General features: G+C 28.8%; 1 protein-coding gene across 6 annotated transcripts in view; it reads left to right on the forward strand.

The window, feature by feature from the left end:
• Window positions 1–1,586: 1,586 nt before the first annotated feature.
• Window positions 1,587–24,482, forward strand: part of LOC122849108 (octopamine receptor beta-2R) — a 78,226-nt gene continuing 55,330 nt past the window's right edge. The window contains exons 1-2 of one of the 6 annotated variants that reach the window (XM_044147702.1): window positions 1,595–2,013; window positions 18,547–18,685. The gene's annotated coding sequence lies outside the window, so the exon portion shown is untranslated. Of the gene's footprint in view, window positions 2,057–18,546; window positions 18,686–24,482 lie in introns of all 6 variants that reach the window. The other 5 variants (XM_044147699.1, XM_044147701.1, XM_044147698.1 and 2 more) reach the window with 5 other exon arrangements.

A 24,482-nucleotide genomic window follows, 5' to 3' on the forward strand; every position in this document is an offset into this window, starting at 1 on the left:
AACGGCAAAAAAATGTTTATCATTTTCAATATAATGGAAACAACAATATTTGAAATCTCTAAATTCGTCCTAATCTAATTTATGAATGATAATTATAAACGTTAATTAATAATTTCTATTTTTAAGAGTTCGGCCCACTTTAAGAAAAGTTCATTTACGAAGCTTACACTTCAGAATTTGGAAAGATCCGCTAGTCGGCTAAACCATTACGGCGGCAACTTGTTCTAGCTCACAATAGATGGAATCGCAATACTATGTCAGAAAGACTTTTTTATTTACGGTGTTTTCTGATTCCCGAGGATTGAGACATGCCGCTGCAGGCCGCAAGCCAAGAAGATCCCGGTCTCGCGTCTCGCGAGACGACGCATGCAAGACCGAGACTAGTCTCGGTACCGCATGAAGCCCTAATCTTCATTATACCAAACGTTATGGCCCGCCGAAAAATAATTCAAAAAAACGGCCAAATGAATAAGTCACCACCCTGGTAGAAATGCTCCGTCGAATCGACGTCGGGCCCGACTTAATATCGAGATAACATGTATAAGCATAGGGAAAAATTTTTAGGTTAAACACGTTATGTCGATATTAAGTCGGGCCCGACGTCGAATTTCTACCATGCATGGAATTGAAATGAAATGTTTATAAGACTGAAAAGGGCCCAGAAAAACTCAATTTTTATATCTTGATTTTGAATAATGTTATTGATGATAAACTATTAAATTATATTTGAGGAATAATTTGAAATAATAATAGCCTTAGCCAGAGTATCGAAAATTTTCTATTTTCTACGCGTAACGTGGGTCACACGTCCCAACAAACATTACCAGGTTTTTTCGTGTTATGTTAATTGGCAGCATGTTCTTCTGAAAGTGCATACTCAACTAAAATTTACTTTACTTTAGGATACAAAAATTTGAAGGAGTGATGATAACTTCCTTTCTGAATAACTATAAAAAGGTTTTTTGTGCATCGTTGTTATGTAAGTATTATCCTGCGGAAGACTCAGGCTTAATTCTGGACTTTTGTGTGGACAGAAATAAATTTACGGAGTAGCATTCTGCGCACTCTGTGCATACAGTGATAAAAAATAGTAAGACCATGTTCTTATTCAAGTTCACTGTCTCCGAAGTATAGGTGAAGAAATCGTGCCAAGTGAAAGATAATTTGTAATGGAAGCCACATCAAGACGTAAAATTTTAGTATAAAATAAATGATTTTTAAATGAATGATAATTCGCACTCTTATTCACTGAGGGATACAATTGAGAATAAAAAGATCTTTTTTACCAATGAACTAAGAACTCTGTCAGTCATATTTAATATCTCGACTTTAAATCTCTAGACTTCTTTCTCAGTCTTTAGAATCCAAATTTTTACGAAAATCTTATTTTCCATCCCATATTTCTTACCCTGAATAAAACTAAACATATAATTACACTGTGTTACAAAATCAAACACATTCTTGCCAACCCCATTCGTAGGCCAATACCCAGGGAATCGTAGAACCTTCTCCTTCCTCACAGCCGCCCCAGCCCGGCGCAAAAGCTTTCCCACTTTTTTCTTCTGAACTGGCACTTGTCAGAACGTAGAGGCTCATTCAACCTCCGCTAGACCAGTCGTTCATCTCCCCGGACTTAGACTTTGCATTCGATACCCATTTCAGTTGTGGCTGAACTGCCATACGATGCTTACTTACGATTTAATTTCGCATACATGTAAACTGCATTGATTAGTGTGGGCAAACTAGTGTAAACGCACATGAAATCTATAAAATTTTTTGTGCTTTTTATAATAATATTCGTAGAGAGTAAAATTCGAAATGATTTCAATAACAATTTGATGTGTCAATAAACGTATTATTTAATTTGTGTCCGATACTACGCTCAAAGTGTAAAAAAAATAGACAATGTGGCTCATAGTATTCTTCAATCCTTGAAGATTTCTGAGGGGTAGGAATTTTTCGTGATGATGACATATTGTTATGCAAATGCATACAAAAAGCAATACCACTAACGTAATGATAATAATTAAAATAATAAAAACAATTGAAAAGTCATGTAATATTATTATTATTATTATTATTATTATTATTATTATTATTATTATTATTATTATTATTATTATTATTATTATTATTATTATTATTATTATTATTATTATTATTATTATTATTATTATTATTATTATTATTATTATTATTATTATTATTATTATTATTATTATTATTATTATTATTATTATTATTATTATTATTATTATTATTATTATTATTATTATTATTATTATATTATTATTCATTATATACATTATTATTATTATTATTATTATTATTATTATTATTATTATTATTATTATTATTATTATTATTATTATTATTATTATTATTATCATTATTATTATTATTATTATTATTATTATTATTATTATTATTATTATTATTATTATTATTATTATTATTATTATTATTATTATTATTATTATTATTATTATTATTATTATTATTATGTGTGTGTATTATTATTATTATTATTATTATTATTATTATTATTATTATTATTATTATTATTATTATTATTATTATTATTATTATTATTATTATTATTATTATTATTATTATTATTATTGTGTATTTTTGTTTGTGTGTGTGTGTGTGTATTATTATTATTATTATTATTATTGTTATTATTATTTATTATTATATATGTTATTATTATGTGTGTATGTTTGTGTATATGTGTGTGTGTGTGTGTGTGTGTGTGTGTGTGTGTGTGTGTGTGTGTGTGTGTGTGTGTGTGTGTGTGTGTGTGTGTGTGTGTGTGTGTGTGTGTATTATTTTGCCTAATTATTTTGCCCAATTATAATAGAAAAGTTGATATATTATACTTATAGAAGTAACCTTTATTAAAATTTATCAGAGGTTTCACCGCTTTTTTATTAAGGTGCATGAATAAAATAAAAATAATAAACTTCTTTCGAAGAGGTTAGGAACACACTTGATTTACGCTAAATACTTGTATCATCTGGCAGGAAAATATACTATAAACTACAGTAATATTCAGGATAAAGTACGCCATTACCTCTTTCAATATTTTTGTAAAATACACCCAAATTTTGGATACGAATATCATAATAATTGTTATAATAAGTGGAAACGAGTCGCCGAAATGACGTCAGCCCCTATTTTTACTATACCAATAAAGTAATATTTGTTGCGAATTCCTCTCCGTTCGTTAAGAGGACCCCAAGTGGAAATTTAGATCGCTGGAAGCAGATCAGGGAACCCATTTAGGAACGGATCCGAGTATAACGCTTTCTTTTAGGATTTGGGTCTGCATCTAGTCTCTTGAAATTTTTAATATAAAACAATCTATTCTAGAGATGCCAGCTCTGTCATAGATTATTTTATTATTCATATATTTTGTATAGTATCCATTTCTTGATCTATATAATTGTAGGCATTGCCTGATACATTTTCTTTTAAATAGCTTTAATTCTTCCATCTGTGTGGCTCCAACATTCCACCACAGAGGATTGATTAAGGTATGATTCAGCTGCTTAGCCCGCTCCTTAGCGCGCTCGACCATACTGAACAACGATGTTGCGTTACTTCTTTTCGCCCTTAAAGTATGGTGATGATGCTCAATATAATCAAGGTTATGTTTGGGAACAAAAAATCATAAGAATTATTAGTATTAATAATAGAAATAATGATATAGTTAATCTTATATCATCAGTATTAAAATTATATATATATATATAGGTATATTAGACCTGTCCAAAAAAAAAAAAAATTTTCTTTTTGTGCCCTCCTGAAGTTTAAATTTGTTCTTTATGATGACACGAAAGAAAAAATAGAAAAATTTTTTTTTCAGGATTTTTTTTGAGCCTGCTCATCGGGTTTTTGTATTTCCCATTTGATTAGCACGCGCGCGTATGGCTGTATATCTTTGACTTTGCATAACTCAGTCAGTTTTAATCCTAGAGAGTTGATATTAGTCTCATTTTTTAGCTCATGAAAATACCTTCAAATTGTAACTGTACATTTTTTCTGTATTGTTAATAGTTTTGTTTCAAGAAAACCTCAAAAATCATGACTTTGCAGGTATATGCAAATTTAACTTGTAAACGTATTTTATTATTATTATTAGTAGGATAAGTATTATTATTCGAAAGTATAAAATTGTTGAGCTTGATAGAGAAAAACATTTTTGTGTTAAATAAAATATGTTTAGCAGTTAAATTGTAAATCATGATTTTCAAGCTTTTTTTGAGACGAAAAAACAAAAAACAGTACAAAAAAAATATACAGACAAATTGAAGGTATTTTCATAAGCTACAAAATGAGACTAATATCAACTTTCTAGGATTAAAACTGACTGAGTTATGCAAAGTCAAAGACATACAGCCATACGCGCGCGTGTTAATCAAATGGGAAATAAAAAATGAGCCATTAAAATCCTAAAAAAAAAATTTTTTCATTTTTTTTTTTGTGTTATCATAAAGAACAAATTTAGACCTCAGGAGGGTACAAAAAGAAATTTTTTTTTTTTTTGGACAGGTTTAAGGTATATACATATTACAGTATTATATTCAAATATATATATACATATATATATATTTATTTCTATAATTTTACTAGTTAATTCATTTATTCATCCATTCAATCATGATCATTATTATGACAAATAATAAAAATAAGAATAATGTAATCGATTTAATACTATTAATATTATTTAAATATTATTTTTTTTACTTCATTTGTTTTGACGTATGTGCAATTTATTATTAACGAAAAAATGATGAATTGGTGAAAACAAAAAAAAAAATATTCTTTGTATCTATTTTATTAGGTTGAATGGCTTAAAAAACAAACAAAAGAATTTTTGAGCAAATAATAATTATTATCATTATGACATGTAATAAGGATAACATGAATATAATTTTATATTAATATATTATATTCACTTCTACTCTATATTTGTATATTCTTTTTGTTCATTTATCTATTTTTATTAATTTACATTGCTTAATTTGTCTGTTCTTTATCTTAATTTATTGTATTATCAGTTTTAGATTGATTATGACACAGAGCGTTCTTCTTTCCGCAATCTCTGGAATTATTAATAGCTGAACCAGTAGCTTTTAAAAGTACTTCTTTCTTGACAGTGGGAAGATTTTCCTTTACCCATTTAGTAGTAATTGTTTTTGGAAATAGAAAAATACAACAAATTTTTTTAGTGTTTATAACTTTTTTTTGATCAATAATAATGGATTGCTGTATCCACCTTCAATGAACTTCCACACCTTTGTTTTAATAACGACCATTAGCTTATTTTTTGTAGCTTTTTAAGCAGTGAAAGGTTTGAGGACCTTTTTAGTCATTAAATGTTTCAAAATATCGCCAACACTTCGCGATACGAGTAATGTTGTATTAATGAATCTTACCATGTTTTCACGCTGAAAGAAAAATTAGTGAGTAGATACATGTAAATATATATATTTCAACAATATAAATAAAGCAAATATTATATTTATTTAAATATATTTTTGAAAAAGTATACATAACAAAAATACTTATAATTGCATTGTTAAAATTTTATCTGTTTTTAACTTGGTATCAAATGTGTTGAATTTATTTATTGTATCATAATAAAAACTTTTTATTGATGATGCTTTACTTGTTGATGATTTGATGGTACTGAATGAATCAGTTTTCGTTTACAACTCAAGTATTTTTTTTATCATTTGATTTCGATCGATTTTAATTTCGACTTGATTTTGTTAAATCTTAATCAACATGTTTTGTAAAGTATCGTAACGTGTAATGTTTTAAGCACGTCGAGTATCTAGAATGAAAATATGTTGATGTTATATAATTATAATAAAATTGAGAATTTACTTTAAATAAATATTCATCCTGTGGTGTTGTTGGTATTAAAGAAGGAGTCATTGTAATCTTTTGCTGCATGTTCAAGCATTCTGGAGATAATTTAGTTTCTGTAACAAAGTAAGAATTGATTAATTTAAATGAATTGCGAAATTATAATTGAAGAGTTTTTTTATATAAAATACTTAAAACGTTACCATGTATTTTTTTTTTTTCCGAGAAATTTTGTCATCATTTTGATATTTACGATCGTTGAAGAAAGAAATATTTTTCTATTACCAGTTAATCTCTTGCGTTCATTACGAGTAGGAGTCTCATATTGATGATCAGATTCATCATTACTTGATATGTTAACATTATTTTCTGAAAAAATTATATTTGTTCATTAATTATTTTCGTTTTGGCTTGCTCAGAAAAAAATATTTCATGAAAATGTATACTTAAATCTGATTCTGCGTCAACGACATTACTTAATAGACTTTTATTTAATAATGCATTAATTTTTCTTTTATTTTTGATGGCATGGTATTTATTGACATTAAAATCTTCCTTTTTTCTGCTGTCACTTCTGGCTCAAAATCACCTGTTACTAATCCAAATTCATTATCACATAAGCATACTTCTAAAATTATAACAAAATAGTCTTGGATTATGACAATATTGCCTTGAACCAAGAAACTTTTTGTCGTAATCCAAGAAGGATACTTCTAAAATTCAGACACATGTTTCATGGAACAAGACGTACATGTCATGGATTATGACATAGACGTCTTGACTCAAGAATTTTTTTTTCTCAAAATAAGAAATATTCTTCACAAATCAAGAACAGATTGTTCATGATTCAAGAAAATTATTTGCAAGAAGAAAACTTCTATTTCACAGAAGTTTTGTTCTCGGTTTTAGAATTTTTTTTTTTCAGTGTAGAGTTGAAATAAATTGTTTGTAAAGCTTCAAGAAAGCTTTAAATTTAATTATGTTATTGTTAATGAACCATTAAATTATATTTAAGCAATAATTTAAAATAACCATGGCCCTAGCCAGAGTATTGAAAATTTCGTATTTTCAACGGGTAACGCGGGCCACACGCCCCAATGAACGTTACCATGTCTTTTTTTTAAATGTCATTCTTGGAAGTTTTATATATAATTTAAAATTATTATTTATGTTTATGACACTTGAACAAAATAAAAATGTTTAAAAATATGTATCTTTTTAGGATTCACGAATAAAAATACTGGACGGTTATAATATAGATGCTTTTATCAATTATCTCCAACAGTCAACACTGGTTTATATTTTGAACATTAAAGGATTTTTTTTTTTTTCGTTCTGATGAGTGACTTATTTCAGAGATTATTATAAAATATTTGATGTTTTTGAAAAAAGTTCTGATAATTAAAAAAAAAGAAAATGTCTTACTCTTTTAAAAATAACCTTAAAATATTTTCGTGAATACCAGTTTTTTTTTTAATTGAACAATGACATTATTTTAAGAAAATAAAAAATAAAATTAATTGACGTAATCCGTGTGTGTGTTTAATGCGTTCGAATAATAAAAATGAATATCATATTCTCAACAGAAAAAGTATTGAAATCACGTTGTTTATTCATGATTAATTATGAATAAACCAATAATGTATATTGAAAAGACTACTTACTTGTATCGATAGATGATTTATTCATTTTTTATTTAATTTTATTTTAACAATAAGTTGAGTATCATAAAAATATATAGTATCGACAAACGTCTGGATCAAAATGGCAAATGGTACGACTAAACACAGCAAGTTGATAAACAAATGGAGATTAAGGTTAATTCATAAAAAACGGCAAACATTATACCAATCAGGTGACGGTGAACTGCCGATACAGAGAAAGAGAACTGATTTTTTCACTTCGATGCGATTCAAATACACAAATAATGTTATTCAAATGAATACAAAATATTATGAGAGTCAATAAGTACATCTTGATATAAGTTTAATAAAGAATAATTATAGTTGCTTCATGAGTTTGCCTGAGACATCCAGATTTTTAATTTTCAATTTAAATGAATAATAATACTGATTGACATTTGATTATGCCACGTGGTTCATCAACAAGAATCATTTATTTTGATAAATACAAACATTTCTTTTGTTTGTTGAATAGATCTGGTAGATCGAGATCCATCATGTTTTTATAAACTTAAGTAACGTTGTGTTACATATGAAGTAACGGCATTGCTTTATCTATGTCATTACTGATATTAAAAACTAGCATCGATGCACTTTTTCTATTGAGCAATCAATCTCTTTTTTTTTTTTTCGATATTTTCCACATTCACAACTCTTCAGAATCACATGCCCGAGTAAAAAGTCAGTTCAGGATATGATCAAAATTTGATCAGGCAACTTGAATTCAGATCGATGCAATAAAGAGTTTTTTAATCCTCATATGTAATACATAATTATTCCTAAATAATCATTTTTGACTATATATATTTATTAATTAAGTACGAAATAATTTTTCTGTATTTATTTGTTAGAGTTATTGTAGTAAAAAAGTATGGACATATTGAAATGGATTATTTAATAAAAGAAATATTAGATAGAGCTGTCATCAGCTGTGATGATTTTTTGATCAAGATTTGACCAGGTTCACTTGATCAGGATAAATTGTTTAAAAAAAATATTTATTTCAGAATATTCAACTTGATGATTTTTTGATCAAGATTTGATCAAGCTGCCCTTCTTCAGGAGGTGTTAAGGTTACTCGATGCTACCTTGATCAAGTTAGCTTGAAATTGAATGCAAAGAATGCAATCAAGCTTCCTGAAATAAGGTAGCCTGATCAATTTTTAATCAGGATCGGCTATCAAATTGGTCAAGCCTGACCAGATTTTCACTCAGGTTGATACATGAACAGTGGTTCAATTTTGTAGACAGTTTTTCCTGAAAGACGAAGTTGATTGCTGTAGGATAATTTATATATATAAAATGTAAATTTTGAAAAAATTTTTTTGAAGTGAAACTTTTTTTCGCAGGGTAGTGAAAAAAAAATCAGTGTGTCGGCCATGTAACGCTCGGAGCAAGCGAACGCTCGGACCGAGCAAGCATTTGCCCATATAACTAATAAGAGTGCGTGAGTGAGTGGCTACGAGAGAAAAAAGAGATATGCTTTGAATGAATGTGTGTGTGCGTTGCCAATAGTGTAGCTGATCGGTTCGCAGCGCTTATGAAAATAATGAATCAAAAAATTATAAATGAATACATATACTCAATTAAAAATTATTATTGGTATATTTATGTTATTGATATTATTATTATAATTATTATTTTATTATTAATATCGATATTATTAGTATGGATATAATGAATACCAATGATATTATTACTATTATCAAATTGATATTATTATTCTTCATAATATTATTGAAATTATTATTATTTATAATAATATTTATGATATCTATAACGATAGTATAAATAAAAATAACAACAATAATTTCAATAATATCATCGATATTAATAATATCAATATAATATTAGTAATAATATCAATGGTATGAATCATATTAATAATAATAATAATATCGATATAATATTGATAATGATATGATCAATACTGACATTAATATTCAATATAAATATTAATAATTATTAGTATTCATATTTCAAATATTATTATTATAAATGTTATTATTAATATAATTAATATCATTTATATTATGACTATAGTCATTCCTAATTCCTAATTCCTATTCCTAATTTATAATGTTATCAAAATTATTATTGACATTTTTATTCTGTATAATATTATTGAAATAATTGTTATTAATAATATTATTATTAATATTATTAATATATATTAATTCATGGTATGCATAATAATAACAATAATAATTTCAATAATATATCATCGATAATAATAAAATCATTGATATTAATATTATTAATATCGATATATATTAATAATAATAATAAAAATAATAATAGTACTGTTAATAATATTCAAATATAAATATTAGTAATTATTAGTATTTATATTTCAAATATTATTACTATAGATATTGTTATTATTATCATTTATATAAATAATAATAATAATAACGATAATTATATGAATAATAATAATATTGATAATAATTTTAATAATATCAATGGTATTAATAATAATAATAATATCAATAACGATATAATATTGATAATATTATCAATATTTATAGTTTGGATATTATCGCAATATGATCGATATTATTATTATAAATATCATATTGATATCATCATTTATACTATAATAGGGTTCTTCGATTCTTAGAAAAGGAATCAATCTTCAAGAATCGAATTTGTAAGAATCGGGTAGCCGATATATCGCCACAAAAAGTACTCGATTCATAAAGAATCGATTAAAAAATCGTGTTTTTATAATTATTTTTTTATTAATTTTTTTAATCATACATTATTTTTTATGTATACACAATATTAATAGAAAAAAAAACGAATGAAATTGAATGAAAAATATGATGTTAAAAAAGAGAATATTATAAATACTAATAATAAATAATTAAATATTATTATTATTCATTAAATATTAAATATTAAATAATATTCATATTTATATTAATATTTATTATTTATATAAGAACTGTCAGAAGCTAATCCCCAATCATCAAGTGTCAACGAACTTTGTTGTTTCTTTCTAATTTTTTTTCTTTTTTTATTTTATATTAAAAAAGAGTTTAAAATAAATACAAATGATGGCCTAGGTTTATGAAACCTAGAACAATGCGCTTTGTAAGGGAGAAAAACAAGACCGATTCTTTTGGCGATATTCGGTGAAAAAGAATCGTGAATCAATTAATCGGCTTTGAAAAGAATCGAATACTTGTACTCGATATGAATCGATCCAGTACTCGAGTACTTAAAAAATCGCCGAGAATCGAAGACCCCTACACTATAAACATTATCAATATTATTAATATCATCAATAATATCATCATTTATTAATTGATTGTCAATATTATTAAAGTCGTTACGAATATCTTGACGAACTGCGGAAGAAGTTTCACTTCCCTCGCGCGTACTGCTAACACACACAAATTTTTTTCTTACTTAAAAATTTGTGGTGTCTAAACTATCCATCAGAGAGTATTTATCACCAGAGGTTTTTTGTTCGTAAATCTTTTCTGTTTTATATTTCATTATTCTTAAATTATTATTTATGTAACTTAAAATAGTTTTTATACGTTTTTATGTGAAAATTTTACAAGTTATAAAAACGGCGCAATAAATAACTCGACGCAAAATCATAGTAGAGACTTCGTATTAGGCTCAGTTTATGTGTCTCAGAAAACTCTATCGCCCAATTTGCAAAATCCCTTTCCATTTATAATAGTTTTTTGAGAAAAAAAAAAAAAACTATAAAATTGAAAAAAAAAATTCCGATATTTAATTTTTTTTCTCAAAAACCGTTGAAGAGAGAGAAAAAAACGCTCAATGCCGTTACTAGATTTTTTTGAGGCGCATAATTTGAGCCTAATACGAACTCCCTATCTTGATTATAACAAAAGTTATGGCTCGCCGAAAAAAAACTGAAAAACGGCGCAATGAATAACTCAACGCGAAATCAAAAGAGACTTCGTAGGCCGCTTATATTATGCGTCTCAAAAACTCTATCGCGCATAAGTTTTTTCGCTATCTATAATAGTTTTGAGAAAAAAACTTCAAAATTTGACAAAAAATTCGGATATTTAATTTTTTTGCTCGAAAACTGTTATTGAGAGAAAAAAAACCCCAATGCCGTCACTAGATTTTTTTAAGGCGCATAATTTGAGCCTAATACGAACTTCCTATCTTGATTATAACAAAAGTTATGACTCGCCGAAAAAAAAATCAAAAAAACGGACCAAAAAATGTCATCATAGAGTTGAAATAAAATGTTTATAAGGCTCCAAAAAAAGCCTTGATTCGAGTAATGTTATTGTTGATAAACCATTAAAATATATTTCAGCAATAATTTGAAATAATCATGGCCCTAGCCGGAGTATTGAAAATTTTTAATTTTCAACGGGTAACGCGGGCCACACGCCCCAACAAACGTTACCAGGTCTTTTCGATAATATTAAATACATTGTTACCTATCTATAACAGTTTTATTAGGGCCGAAATATGACTATCGTGATCCAGCTGGAGTTATTTGAATAGGAAAATCTCTACTATATCCTGATCCGGCCTGGATGAACTAATTTCTACTTCGGGTATTACATTCTACTTCGAGTATTTATCTAAACATTTACAATATACACTTGATTCAAATAAAAAAGATTGGAAGTCAAGAGTTCATGATGTGAATAACCTTAACTAATATTAATTGAAGGAAAGGCTGAGTGGACAGTCTATATACGACTTAAACGCAGGAGATCTGCGATCGTTCCCTCGTAGTCTTTTGCTCTGCAATATTTGCAACTGAATTTGAGACTGCAGGCTTCCAAAAGCGTTTGTCTTTAGAAATTTATTTTGTTTTATTTTCAGTTCAATTCGAGAGTGGACCCGAAAATACCCCCTGCTGTTTTATGAAAAAATTTTGGAAAACCTGAAGGCTTTTGAAGTCTTCCAAATCAAGCGTTTGGAAGTCAACGAAAGCGTTAAAATTTGTCGAAAAAAATCGCGATTTCATTTTGAAGACTCTTAGAATACGTTGGAAGTGCTGAAAACATAGTTCAAGACCAATAAAGCCCGTTCTAAGACTTGGAAGACTGTGGAAGCATCATATTCAGACAATTTAAATAAGCGATAATAATTAAACGAAAAACTATAGACGCGACGCGGGATCGATCCGGGGTCTCTCATGTGGAAGTCCAATGCACTTCTATTTAAAATTTATATAAAACTTATACATCTAATTACTCTTTTTTTTTTTTTTTTTTTTTTTTGAGTTAAATACATGCATGAGGCAAGTCCCGTGTCAGGCTCGGTGAAACAATGGGCACCAGCTTGACACAGGGCTGTGTTACAAGGCTCGTGGAAGGCCGGGGAAATCAAAAAACACACGCTTGACACAAGCTTAGACTATTGAGGCTCGGGTGAAGCCAGGGAAAATCAACGGGGACAGGCTTGTATCAAGCCTGGATAAAAAAGGCTTGTCTAGTGACTGGAAATACAGGCTTGACACAAGCTTGAAATTTTTTACCTTGTGTGATGCATAAAAATAACAATTGACATGGGCTCGGTACAAGACTGAGCTAGCAAGGCCCGGGCAATGACTGAAAATACAGGCTTGACACCAGCTTGGAATTTTCAACCTTGTGTGAGGCTTGAAATTAACAATTGACACGAGCTTGCATGGTTCAAGCCTGGATTGTCAAGTCTTGTGCAATGACTGGAAGAATTCTCTGTGTCATGCTAGGAACATCCTAGTCTACCAAACAAGCCTGGCACAGTCGTTCACTCTCGTAAGATCCTACCTGGGCTGTGTGATTCTGTCATTGGAAAGTTGAAAATTATTATCAAATTGAATTTAAATTATCGCATTACTACCAGTGGAGTTCGGCTGAAAAGTAAGACAGTGATTGAGTTTGCAAACACGTCACAATTACCAACTAAATTATTCGAAATAAATAATTGTTATTCACCAGACTTTTTAGAGTATACTTGGTCAAATTTTGTAAAACTTTTTAGCCTTATTTATTTTATCTTACATATTATTTTCAAAATTTTCTAATAATTTAGTATCACCACTTAACTTTATTTTTTAATATTTAATGAACCATCTATACAGGTTTTCCTTCACAAGCATGTTTCATTTATATTTTTGTTTACTCTCACAAGTCCATCCTTCGATAATTTCACACTGAGAAAAAAAAAGTTATTTTCACGTGGTGATTACGTTTGAACCGACGAGAGATACTCAAGTTTAATTACACTTGATTTCAACTTGAAACTCAACCATTCTCACCCTAAATCCGTTTAATTTCACGTTGAAATCACGTGAAAATAAACTCGAGTATCTCTTGGTCGGTTCAAACGTGATCACGACGTGAAAATAACTTTTAATTTTTTTCAGTATACTAATATAAAAATAAGAAAAATGAATTATTTTTTGAATAATTTGCAATGAGACTCATGAAAAAACTTGTATCATGCAGTTTCTCAATCGATGGAAAAGTTTTTTTGTGTTTTTTTTTTTTCAAATTAATTACGATAAAAAAAATTTCGATTAAAACTTAAACTTATGGATTCAATGTGAAAAATGAGAACTGTGAAAAAAAAGGTGAACCGTACAGATTCGATCTAATAAGCATCATTTGTAGGCAATTCTTTACTCCATGCCTCCGAAAAATCATCCTGGGCACTCGGATTTTCTAGGAATTGATTTCTAACACTCCCATTTTGGACATATTCAAGTCCCATTTAGGATTCCCCGAGTAGAAATTCAAGTCAGGTCCTGATTTCAAATCCATTCCGGATTCGAAATGGATCGGGATGGTAATTTTTTTTGGTAAGGTTTAGATTCGGATTGGATCAGGGTACCTGATGTCGTCTACAAGATCTCTCCATACATGACGCCACCCGATGATTCTGCGGTGGGAGTGACGAAATAGAGGGTACGAATCTGACGTAGCCAGGGTAGGCATCTGGATTATCCGCTCGTGGCAGATGTCTACCAAGTCAACATTGACATTCAGGCGAAAATAGATGTCACTACCGAGGCTACTCACAACCCGGTGGTATTAATTAGCGTCTTAGTCAATAAAACCCCTCAGACCAAATTTCTAATTATTTTCGGGAGCGCGAGATCTGCCAAATCTCGTTACAACATATCGCATAGGCAACGCCACCTGAAACGTTGAATGAAACACAGTATACAAATAGCATAGACAACGCTACATGAAACGTTGCATGAAACACAGTATACATATAGCATAGGCAACGCAACATGGAACGTTGCATGAAACACAGTATAGTGTAGTTTGAAAGAAAGAAAAAAAAAAGGCAAGCCCATAACTGAAAAAAAGACTCCAAAAATAAATTTGAAAAAAATAAATTTAATATGATTCAAATAAAATAAGTATTGAAAGTTTAAAATATGTAGTAAAAATAAATTAATAAAACATAAAATTAATAATAAAACAAATAAAAATAATAAAATAAATTGATAAACTTGATTTAATAAAGAATAACACACTACAAGTAAAATTGTAAAAAACAAAATATTAATTCAAATAATAATCAATATATGAAATCAAATTTAACTAAATAAATCAATAATCAATGACAACTGACAAGCAATGGAAAACACAATTTAAAAAAAAAACGAAAAAAAACCGTACACAATTATTACTTTCTAGGTAAAAAATATTCAAAGTTTTCAATCCTACCCTTATCTTTATTAATTGAGTATTATCGATATATTGTTTTTATGTTTATCATGTGACAGTAGAATAACAACACTGAACAACACGAAATAAATAAATAATCTGTCAAAGACACACAGCCAAATAGCATACACATACATAAACTATTCACCATCCTATTTATTTTGTCCGTCCAATGGCGCTAGATTTAGTGCCCTGTATTATCGATTATTTAAGATTCACACATTATTTTCGAAATTCACACACTGTTTTAGTCTCAAATAACGTGTGTGTTTCTTGATCGACCCACTGATTCCTACTATGTCAGAACCGTCATCTTTATGAACTGAAATCGATGCGGATACAAGAAAATTTTGATGCTCTATTAGCTTCAAAATCTTCACCTGTTTCAAGTACTGAACGTTCACGGCAATATCGTGCTAGACAACGTGAAAAAAATTGCAAGAAAATCCTGATGCCATATTAGCTCTAACACCTACTATTTTATCAAGTACTGAACGTTAATAGCAATATCGTTCTGGACAACGATAATTGATAACAAAAAAATTTATAAAAATACAAAATTTTATACTCATTTTTTATTATTTGTATAATTTAAATTGTATAATTTAAAATAATATAAAAAATATACATATCACAAACAATATCTTGAATTCTTAACATAATTACTGTATTATTTTAATATATAAATTTAACTAATTAATAAAATGAACAATATTATGAATACCGACCGTAATATGAATTGTCAATACCAACAGAAAAATCAATGAAAGAAACTTATAGTTTTATTACCGCAATCTCTCCAAAAGAAGTTTCACTTCCCTCGGGCATAATTTTTTTTTTTTAATAATTTTTTCTTGGTTTGATCCAGAAGGAATCAGGCTATCCCTATTAAGAATGGAGTAAGGCTAGCTGGATCCGAAATGGATGAAGAAAAAAGTATTTAATTTATCATATAAGTTTTACAAACTGCCTGGTCAGGATAGCATCAGGCTATCTCTACTTTATCCTCAATAGGGATAGCCTGATCCATTCTGGATCAAGACTCGACCAAGGTAAAAGCATAAAAATTTTTTTTTTTGTTCAAATATTTTTTTCCTGATCGAGTCTTGATTTCATAAATCACGGGGCTAAATTTGCTACGTAAAAAATCTAGCTAAGTACAATATCTAGCTAAGAAAAAAATATTGCTGGTAAAATAATGTAGATATTGATTGTTTTGTTACAATTACAGCTAAGTTCAAAATGTAGCTGAGTAAAAAATCTAGCTAAGTAAAAAATGTAGCTAAGTAAACAATGCAGCTAAGTAAAAAATTTTGCTAGTGAAATAATGTAGATATGGCTGATACCGAACTCAGGCCCGAGCACCCCATGGTTCCTCCCGTGGCGGCTTATTGCAGATTATGGCCATTATGATCATCCGAATTTTTATTTTTTTTTTGACTCATTTCGTATAGTTTTGCCAAAATCGAAATAAGGGACTTAGTTTTTTTTCGTAAATTTTTTTTTTTCCGTTTTGAAGTAAAAATCTAGCTAAGGGAAATAATGTAGATATTGATCGTTTGGCTATAATTAAAGCTAAGTAAAAAATTTAGCTAAGTGAAAAATCTAGCTAGGTTAAAAATTTTGCTAAGTAAAATAATGCAGATATTGATTGTTTGGCTAAAATTACAGCTAAGTAAAAAATCTAGCTAAGTAAAATAATGTAGATATTGATTGTGTGGCTAAAATTACAGCTAAGTAAAAAATCTAGCTAAGTAAAATAATGTAGATATTGATTGATTGGCTAGAATTACAGCTAAGTAAAAAATCTAGCTAAGTAAAAAATTTTGCTGGTAAAATAATGTAGATATCTAAGTTTTGTTTTTTGTAAAATTTAATTTTTTTTTCTAAGTCCATCATTTTCACTTGGCAAAACTAGACGAAACTAGGCAATAAATAAAAATGACAACGGACGGTCATGCAAGCCAGAATGAACGATAAGTCACGTTCCGCACCCCTGGAGCGCTTGGGCCTGAGTTCGGACGTTGCCCTTATCCAAATCTAGCTATCCAGATCCAAGGCGGGTCAGGATACACGGAAAAAAATTTTTAGCTGTAGCCACGAAGCATTGGATAGTTAAAAAAGGATAGTTAATACAAGAAAATAGATAGTTGATTTAATAATCAGGCCCGATATATTAAAAAGACAATCGGTTAGTTATTCCAGTCGGCTGGATAGCTAGCGTGGCTAACCAGCTCGTCAGGTTCGACATAATCTCAATGTCAACAGCTGTTGTGTTCATAACCACTCTTTATTGACAGATGCACAAAATTATTATTAACAATGACTGAAATAATTCATATAGTTATTAAAAATTTAGCATAAGATTGTGTATTCAAGTTGGCGTTTATTTGGTGCATCAAATTTAGTATAAAATTAATCAGATAATAATTTTAAAAATTAGTAAATGTACATTAATATATTGTTTTTACTTCGTATGTCTATATACTTATAGTTATGCATATACGCAATCCTAAATAGCTACTACAGCGATACCAGCTTGTCAGGCTTTGGATAGCTACCACAGCTAATCCAAAAAATAGCTAATGTAACGAGTAGGCACGCTGTTTTCACAAGAATAGTAACCTGTCAAATGTGGATTGCCAAAATAACAATCCAAAGGTTAGTTAGCCGTGGATAGGAGAGACAGCTATCTAGCTCGTTGCTGCAGCTAAAAGGTTTTTACAGTGATAGAGAAAAGAAAACCGGATACAGCTTAGCTTACTCACACCTGACTGAATCCGGAGGTTAACTTGTGAAAAAAATCAAACTCCGATTAAAGTCCGGCATTCTGGGTCTGATTCAGATCAGGACAATGTAAGAAAAACCGGAACCGGTTAACCTTAGCCAATCCTGACTGAATCCGGGGGTTGTTTCTAATGGGAGTTTGATTTTTTTTCAAAGCCCGGCAAGTCGGAACCTTTCCGGATCAAAAAAGAGAAAGGAAACTTGGACCCGCTTAGCCTGAATCCGATTTTTCTGATAAAAATGAAAGGAAATGATGTAAAAAGAAAACAGAGAGTAAATTTATTGATCACCTTTCCTCAACTTGTTATGTCTTCAGCATTTAAGTTTTTCGTCTTCTCGAGACACAATTGTCTCAAAGTCCAGACTATTCTCGCATCAAAATATTATTGTGATAAAATTACGTGAATGAAATAAGAATAACCATTAGTCAATAATGAGACATCACCAAAAATATTGGAGTCTCCAATTACCGTTTATACGACCTCCAAAGCTCATGTGTACAATTTGACTTTCAGCTCATCAGCGTGAAATATTTATTCTTAGGGCATTGATGGAATTCACCAACCAAGCGACAGAAGATCAAAATAAACTACAAAGTTTTAGGATTGATTCGGTCTTCATCGTGAAAAACTGTAACAACAACGTGGACAAAAGGTAAATTTTGAATTAGGAAAATATAAAGTTGAAAATATAGTAAAATTCGACAGAAAATGTAAAATAATCTACCCGAGGGTACTTAAGTCCAACATTTTCGAAATTAATATTTTTTAGAAAATTCTAAATATTTTTTTGACTTCTAGGGAAAAAAAAATTTCAAACATGGTTTTTTTGAGAAGGGGTGGATAGAAAATTCGGAAAATTTGACAAAAAATGTAGAATAGTATCCTCGAGGGAACTTCAGTCCAACTTTTTTATAATTCGTAATTTCTATAAAAAAATTTTTGACCGAGAGAAGTCGAAACAAGATTAGAGATAGCTGACGAGAGACGAGAATATTCGAGACGAGAGACAGATTTTTTAAAGTCAAGACGAAACGAGACGAGAGTCAGCGGCATCACTAACTACGCACGACTACTCAGAAGTGACTAAGAAAAAACGTCCGCTGGTGAAAAAAATCTGGCAGATTGTGGTAGATTCTGCCAGCCTTATATTTGCCATCCAAGATTCTGCCAGATTAAGGTATTATATGAGAGAATTTTCACGGCAAAACCGTTCAACTACAAATTCTAATTTCTTTACTACAAATTAGCTAGGATTTTTCTGTATCTATCTGATATTTTAGTTTCAATTTTGGTCTATAAATAATAAAGTTACGCAATATTTTATTAAGGTATTTTATGAGAGAATTAATTTTCCCGGCAAAACGGTTCAACTACAAATTCTAATTTCTTCACTACAAATCAGCTGGGATTTTCTGTATCTATCAGATATTTTAGTTATAATTTTGGGCTATAATCAAAAAAGTTATTAAGATTTTAATATTTTGGATTAAAAAAAAAAAAATTTTTTTGCACTTTTTTGACGCTTTTTCTTGGGAAACTGGTTTAGTAAAAATTTTTTTATATTCTTTACGAATTGCTTTTTTCTTATTATACTCGTCATTTTTTTTTTTTATTATAAACAAAAAAGTTATGCAATTTTAATATGATTATTGCTCCAATAAAAAAAATTTTTTTTTTTTGTCATTATTTTCCATCTTAAAATTAAAATTCATTTACTCCAAATTACTACAAATTCTAAGAAAGCTATTAGACTTATTTATTACATATTTTTCTTTAATTTTCTACGAAAGTACATTTAATTCTTTTTCCACCTTTGATTTTTGAACTACAAATTAGACCCTTTTCACTACAAATTACTACAAATTCCAACGAACGTATTGGCCCTAATTTCATCGCTCTAAGTCAATTTTTAAAGAAAGTACCTTTTAACCCTTTCTCCACCCTTAATTTTTGAACTACAAATTAAACCCTTTACACTAGAAATTACTACAAATTAAGACCTTTAAAATAAACTTTAATTTTGTGATTATAGTGATTTTATTTTATATTGATATTTATTAATTTTTAAGATACAAAAAGATATAATACCAAAATAAGTTAAGAAGGAAATATTTAACACATATAATTAAGTCTTAATCTTTGACAAAATTTTATACTTGACCCCGCCCGCTTCTTCCCAAATAAAATTTGGGAACATCCGAATTCAGTGCCGTGGCCCCCACGGTGAGGGACGTGACTTATCGTCCATACTGGTCTCCATGACCGTCGATTGTCATTTCTATTTTTTGACTAGTTTTGTCTAGTTTTGCCATGTTGAAAACAATGGGCTTAGAAAAAATAATTTAATTTCACAAAAAAAACTAAGTCCCTTAAAAAAAAAAAAATTTAGCCTACTCACGTCTCGACAACAGAGTTAATGGTATTTTCCAATTATCCCTTATTATATATATATACCCTTCAAATTTTATCTAGGCTTAGGACTGGCAGCGTACAATCTTGTTAACTTGCCGGCATGTTCAAAAATATATATATATATATATATATATATATATCTCTATACATATATATACTTTTTTCGTCAATCAACAATTCAATAATGAATGCGTATGACACAATATGACACGAGCGCCGAATATATATTTTACAGTGTAAAAGGTGGTGTCCACTATGCAATTTTCCCAGATATCACCAAAAAATATAGTTAAATTCAGTGACAATGCTAATAAGCTAAGGGTTTAAACTCACGATAAGCCTAGTTTCGCTTGTAAAGCGCACTAGCATGTGTAACAAGTTAGGGCTTAAACTCACGACAAGCTAACGTTTGCTTGTAAAGCGCACTGTGCACGCGCAACAAGTTGGGTTGTGTCGAACTTGTAAACATGGCCGTCCTAATTCCCATAAAACTAGTAATATGTCCCCAGCCATCGTGGTTTTTCTAGTAATTTTACGTGTTGCGCATGCTTAGATCACTCAGAATTACGTCAGCCATGTTTACAAGCAAAAGTTAGCTTGTCGTGCGTTTGAGCTCTAAGACATTAATTTAATATAATTCAAATACTTTTCATGGATTTTCAAAAAAATCACACTTGTCACGCTCTATCCTTGTCTCTTATATATGAAACTACTATAATAAAGTCGCGAGGTTGTGACTGCGCATACATTTGTGTAGAACGACTACTAAATTTCAGTAGATTTGCTTTGGTGTGAAAGTCTCTAAATTTTATTTGGGAAGAACCGGACGGGGTCAAGTATAAAATTTTGTCAAAGATTAAGACTTAATTATATGCGTTAAATATTTCCTTCTTGACTTATTTTGGTATTATATCTTTTTGTATCTTAAAAATTAATAAATATCAATATAAAATAAAATTACTATAATCACATAATTAGTGGGGATTTCGAATACTTGACGCTCCTTTTTGTAAAAAAAACTGTGTTTCTTTTTTTGTTTAGATATCACATTTTTTTGTAAAGTCCTTCAATCATTCGATAGAAAAAACGATAATATTAAAAAGTATATAAAATTACTTGGTACCATCCGTATTAATTTTTGTTTGTTCTAAAAAAAAATATGTAAGCATTTTTTGCATTACTTTGCCAGTTTTTGCTAGCAACGAACAAATTATCAATTTTTATCCAGCTAGTATTCTTGCGGAAATAACTGACAAAATAACTAACTTTATACGTAGAACCCAATCAGCGCGAAATTGGCAAATTTGAGAAGCTCGAGGTACAGGACATATTTTGTCCCATTTCCAATGTACGGAGTTGACTCTCCTTCTTTCTAGTCTTCTTGGTAGAACCACAAATGTAAATTTTAGAAGTGGGTATTCCGTTGATTAAGCAATTATCATTTTTACTTGACCATTTAAATTTATTGATGTAGAGTAGACTTAAAACAATGATATCATTAATTTTGAGAACTTCAATCTTTCTTAGAATTTTCGTTGATCTAAAACAATCGACACATGTACCAACCCCTTTGTGCCACAATGATAGTGATTGATAAATAAGTTCTTGTAAAGTGAATGTGTTATTTTCATTTGGTATTAAAAGATTTATCACAAATTCGTTTGACAAGGAAACATTTACATATGAACACGATTCACATTTTTCTAAATACTTTTGTTCGTAGCTACAATTGTACATTGCTAATGAGCAAAAATAAAACAACTGAGCCCCCCTCAAAATGCTTTACCCGGGATTATAATAATAAGTACTATTTTTTTATAGTCCTTAAGGATACAAGAATACGTTTCCGTTGTTTTTTGAAAATTTCGATTATTTTATAAAATAATAATTGTTATTAATAAATGAATTTTTTGCCAGTGTTATAAAAAAAAAATCAGTTCTATTAATCTGCGGGAAGGAATTGAATAATTTTTATACAGTATATGAAAAAGAGACCGGTCTTTTCAAAGAAATCAAAATGATAAATTTAATTCAAAAATTAGCATGAATTATTAATAATTTTTATAAACAAATGAAAATTCTAATACTTTCTCCCTTTTTTTTTACATTTTTTCACTTTACCTTTTTTGTTCTCCATTTTGTTACGCAACTTTTTACGTTAAAAAAACTCATTAACATTAAGATTTAAAGAAGTTATCAATATTTTTCCAGTGCGTCGCGCGAAAATTGAGGGTCTGGATGCAATAACACGTTGAGCGCTCGAAGACATGAAAACGCGACGTTGTTTCGGTGGAAAATTAAAATTGAAAAATTGAAAAAAAAAAAAATACAGTGATATATGAAACTAAAAAATATACATTTTCATTTGAATAAATTTTTTTGTATAATAATTAGTTAATGCAATAAAAAATAAAAACAAAATTTTTTTTTTTAAAAAAAATCTTTTTTTTTAAACATATAACTCGTGATAACTTATTTAAAAATTAATAAATTGACTTGAAAATTTGACTGTAGCTTTATTATAGGCTAGCGATGGCAATAGTGATATTAAAAAACTTATTTATTTATATTATTTAACTATTGTATTGTGCTGATGGAAAATTCAATTTGTCTAACTTCGAGTGAAAAAAAAGTCGAAGAAATTTTAAAATCGAGTAACTTGTCAGTGGCAATATTGTTGAGCAGTATATCAAAAGTTTTATGCAAATTTTTGGGTATTTTAATTATTAATTATTTATTGAGTTATTAATTCAACAACAAATTGAGAGCCACCGTTAAGGCTTCGCGCGCAGTAATTTTCTTACTAATTTTCGCACGACGCACTAGAAAAATATTGATAACTTTTTTAAATATTAATGTTAATTAGTTTTTTTAACGTGAAAAGTTGCGTAATGAAATAGAGAATAAAAAAGGTAAAATGAAAAAATGTTAAAAAAAAAATTGAGAAAGTAGTAGAATTTCCATTTGTTTATAAAAATTATTAATAACTTTTGCTAATTTTTTATTCAAATTTATTATTTTATTTTTTTTTAAAAGATCGGTTTATTTTCAATGATCTGTATAAAAATTATTTATTTCCTTCTAGCAGATCAATAGATATCATTTTTTTCAATTAACACTAGCAAAAAATTCATTTATTAATAACAATTAAAATAATGGACATTTTCAAAAAACAACGAAAACGTATTCTTGTATCCTTAAGAACTATAAAAAAATAGTACTTATTATTGAAATACCGGGTAAGGCATTTTGAGGGGGGGCTCAGTTGTTTTCTTTTTGCTCAATGAAAAATGAATAACACCATAGAGCTGTGAAGTCGTAGAGACCGAGCGGAGACTCAATTCGTCAGTGAGCGAGAAAACTTACCGGTGTTGGAATTACCAAAACTCTGCTCTTCGTATCTTTTATTATAAAGGTGCAGCCTTTTTAGTTCCAACTCTACCCTTCCAATCCATGAAATCTGTATAAATAATATATTTTACAATGAATAAATATAATTTATATTAGAAAATATCACACTAATTATTATTAATTAAATGAATAAATAAACAAATAACATTGTAATCACTATCATCATTAAGAAAAGCGAATTCTTCCATCTTCACTGGATAATGATGCTTGTTTCAAATGTGTTTTCTCAGTTTTAAATAGGTATACTTATATATTCACAGATTCATCACAACCTACGAATCACAACCTACATATTTTTCATCACAGTATACACAAGTTTCGTTTTCAGTTATTGTCTTAACCAGCTCAATTTTATGAGTTCAACTTGTATAATTATAAAGACTTCTTTTTCCACTAAAAAATTTATTGCACTTGTTACATTTAATTTCATTCTTTTCTTCTATTGTTTTTCATTTGTAAATGTAAATGAATCGTCACCAAAATATTACACGATTGCCCACAATACAAATTTATAAAATTTACTTAATTACTATATGCAGCAATCTATATTGATATTATTTATTTATTGTGTTATTATAATATTAATTACCTTCACAATTAATATCCAAATTTAAACCAAATAAATA

Source organism: Aphidius gifuensis, linkage group LG2 (genome assembly GCF_014905175.1).
Source record: "Aphidius gifuensis isolate YNYX2018 linkage group LG2, ASM1490517v1, whole genome shotgun sequence".
Lineage (NCBI taxonomy): Eukaryota > Metazoa > Arthropoda > Insecta > Hymenoptera > Braconidae > Aphidius > Aphidius gifuensis.